Source organism: Cherax quadricarinatus, chromosome 32, assembly GCF_038502225.1.
Source record: "Cherax quadricarinatus isolate ZL_2023a chromosome 32, ASM3850222v1, whole genome shotgun sequence".
Classification (NCBI taxonomy): Eukaryota; Metazoa; Arthropoda; class Malacostraca; order Decapoda; family Parastacidae; genus Cherax; species Cherax quadricarinatus.
In genome coordinates this window covers 28547792-28551667 of record NC_091323.1, presented here as the reverse complement: position 1 = coordinate 28551667, position 3876 = coordinate 28547792, and the positions used below count along the sequence as shown (strand labels likewise).

The following is a 3876-nucleotide window of genomic DNA, read 5'->3' as shown; positions in this document are numbered from 1 at the left end:
AATGAGTGGATGTAGACTAGAATAATGGGTGGGTGACGCATTTTGATTACCATCACGTGGCATGAAAAGTAGGGAGGGAGAGGTAACGAGAGGGAGTGAGGGATTGAGAGGGAGTGAGGGATGGAGAGGGAGTGAGGGATTGAGAGGGAGTGAGGGATGGAGAGGGAGTGAGGGTTGGAGAGGGAGTGAGGGTTGGAGAGGGAGTGAGGGTTGGAGAGGGAGTGAGGGTTGGAGAGGGAGTGAGAGAGGGAAAGTGAGAGGGAGAGATAGGGAGAGTGAGAGGGGCAGAGAGGGTGAGAGGAACAACAGTAGCGGTTGAGAGACCACAAACACTGTTTGTGATAGCTGTCACCCGCTTTCTCAAGGTCTGGCACCCCACCCCCCCCACACACACACACACACACACACACACACACACACGATACAGAGAAGATTAGCATGGCCCCTGTGCAAGGATGACACGCAAAATCGTGAAGCGTTCCACATTAAATAGCTTTAAGAAGAGGTATGACAAATATCATGGAGCAGGGAGAGAGTGAATTAGTATACACCAGTGAAGACGCGGGGCTAGGAGCTATGACTCGACCCCTGCAACCACATATAGGTGAGTACATACAAACACACACACACACACACGTACGTTAAGACATCGCAAATCTTCTCTCATAAACTTGCTGGAGTCGTATGACAAAGTAACATAAGTAGGACAGGAAGAGAAAGATAGAGTAGATTTCATAATCGTGGACTGCAAGAAAGAACTTAAAACTGCACCTGACGAGGAACTTGAACAAAGCTTGAAGAGCGGGCAGAGAAATAACAAGGAATGTAGTGTAGTGTGTTAAAAAGTACTTCAAGGGAAGAAGACTGTGTGTGAGAGATGTCAATGTGAAAGTTTAACAAATCTGATAGTGCAAGGATGATGTAATCAATCCATCAACCTTGACGGATTGATTTCATCATCTCCATTTCATTACTACACCTGCTGCCTCTGAATCTGACTGAAGAATCCTACTGTGTAGGCAAAACGTTGCAAACAATAAAGATACCCAACTGTTGCACATGTCTTAATCATTAACAAGTCGGTATGTTATACCATTTTTCAGTATATAGTCAGAGGCGCACACCAGCTGATTAACCTCTCAACCCATATCTAAGACCAGCTTTCATAAACCATAACAGTCATTCAAGGTTCTTTGTATGTCGTATGTCAGACCCATCATGTAGTATACAACACCAGCATGGGACCCATCATGTAGTATACAACACCAGCATGGGACCCATCATGTAGTATACAACACCAGCATGGGACCCATCATGTAGTATACAACACCAGCATGGGACCTCTCATCTGATAATACATGTTAAAAAACTTGAGAAATTGTAGAGGTGTGCAACTAGACTAGTCCCAGATGTAAGGTAAATGACTCGTGACAAGAGACTAAAGGAAGTGAACCGGACGACACTAGAGGATAGAAGAACCAGGGCAGACAAGATCAGAACATACAAAATACTCAGAGAACCTGATTGCGTAGACAGGGAGGCGAAACTTCATTAGTTCTTCAAGTTAGTTCCTGATTAGCCTGGCTGTGATGCCTACACTGAACAGCGTGCAGCTAGCACCATCAATCTGGTTGATCAGGCCATCAACTAGTGGTAAGATGGAAATAAGCGGTTCAAACAGTGCATAAAACATATATAAAACAACTGTATATCCTAAGTTTGACGACGTTTCAACTTAATAACAGAAAGATGACACAGAAGAAGGTGGAGCATTACCTCATCTTCCACTCTATCTATAAATAGGTACTTAGGCAAGCGCCAGAGAAATGCCCAGCGCAAAGATGCAGATCACGAGGAAGTGGCAACAGAAAGAAAAAACTAAAGTTGAGAGAGAAAAAAAGACTGATAATGGGTAAATGGAGACTGGGGAAACGAGGAGAGAATGGTAAGAAGGAAGGTTACATGATGTCAAGTGGAGGAGGAGGAGGAAGAGGAATAGGAGGAGGGACAAAGAACTGTCAATATTCGTTGTGATATTACAATAATAACAGGAAGGAACACAGGAGATTAGAACCAACCTTAATGGAGGTGGCAAAGAGAGTCTTCCAGAAGAGGGGATGCAGGTGAGGGGGCAGGGAGGTGAGGGGAAGGAGTGCGAGGAAAGACTTAGCGGAAGAAGGCAAAGCTAAGAAGGTGAGAAAAAGAAATGAGGGAAAGACTTAGAAGCAGAGAAGATGAGGAGGAAAAGGAGTAAAAGAAGAATGAAGGGGGAAGATGATGAGGACAAGAAGTGAGTAAAAATGAAGAATGAGGGGGAAACTTAAAAGGAATGAGAGAAAAATCCGAGGGGAAGGAGGGAAATCTTAAGAGGGGAAAGAAGAGTCAAGAGGATGAAGGAAGAGTGAGAGAGCTCAAGAGAAGGTGCTTGGGGTAAGTGGTGAGGAAAATACCAATAAGTGAGGAAACCATGTCTGGGGGAGACACACACACACACACACACACACACACACACAACATACTTCTGAAGAATTTATAAAACTTCAGTGCAACATTGGTAAACTTTTTTAATTAGACCATAGTGGTTTATTTAAGCTTTATTGGAGTGTTAATGTTGAGTGAAGTGGTAGAGCATCAGAGACGCTGACTAGCACAACCTGCTGAGGAAATTACATGGCAAACTTGTCAATACCAGTGACTGGGACCAAGCAGTGAGGAGGGGGAGAGAGGAAGAGGGAAGAGAAGAGGAACACAGGAAGAGGGAAGAGAAGAGGAACACAGGAAGAGGGAGAGAGAGAGAGAGAGAGAGAGGTAGGTCATCATAAGTTTTTCTTTCTCACATTAACTCATACACAGACTTACCCCTGCATCTTGTTCCCTAGTGTAGGTACAGACACAGGAGACACTCTCAGAGGTGTATACTTCTCGGTGTATGTACACAGTGGCTTTGCTCTATTAAGAATTATTCCTGACTGGTATTGCAGAGGTGAAGCGAGGCCTCGCAGACAGTCTTCAAACCTAACAAGGTGCATCACTGAATACATCATCAGATGCCACATGCAAGCGAGACCAAACCTACCCGCACGCTACACAAAAATAATCACTATCACTTAAAATTATCGAATAGGTTTCACTAAGTTGAAAACTACATATATAGACACAATGTGCGACCTTAATGTGTCAGAAAGACGGGATATATACAACCAGCCACGCACACACACACGCACGCACGCACAGACACAGACACAGACACAGACACAGACACACACACACACACACACACACACACACACACACACACACACACACACACACACACACACACACACACACACACACTCTCCCACGATAACACGAATATAGCACACACAGCCACACTTTCACAACTCTGAAAACGTCCAAAGGTTTGCAACCAAACTAGTCCCAAAGCGTAGGAGTGTATCTTAGGAGGAGAGATTAAAAGTACTGAAAATTACGACACACGGTGAGACAAGTAGGAGAGACGTGATTACGATATACAAGATACACAGAGAAACTGATAAAGTGGATAAGGAGCAGATTGTGTAAAACGCAAGGGCCTGGAACAAGGAGACGATAATAGAAAATAGAAAGAGAATACAGAGAGAAGTAAAGAAGACTTTTCATCACACTTACAACAGATATGGGAAATCACAAATAACCACTACTTAGGAGAGGAAACTTATTACGACGTTTCGGTCCATTCTGGACCAGTTGTGACTTCATAATGGTCCAGGAAGGACCAAAATGTCGTCCTAAGTTTCCTTACCTAATTGAGGGTTATTTGTGATGTGTTTCAGCCACGGTACTGCGACTTACTTGTCCTTCTAGGTGCATGAATAATTGGCCAAGCATAGCAAC

The 3876-nt window shown here is 44.0% G+C and overlaps 1 pseudogene; it reads left to right on the top strand.

Moving 5' to 3' along the window:
* The first annotated feature begins 416 nt into the window (after window positions 1–416).
* Window positions 417–490, top strand: LOC128690348 (U6 spliceosomal RNA; annotated as a pseudogene).
* The last annotated feature ends 3386 nt before the right edge of the window (window positions 491–3876 follow it).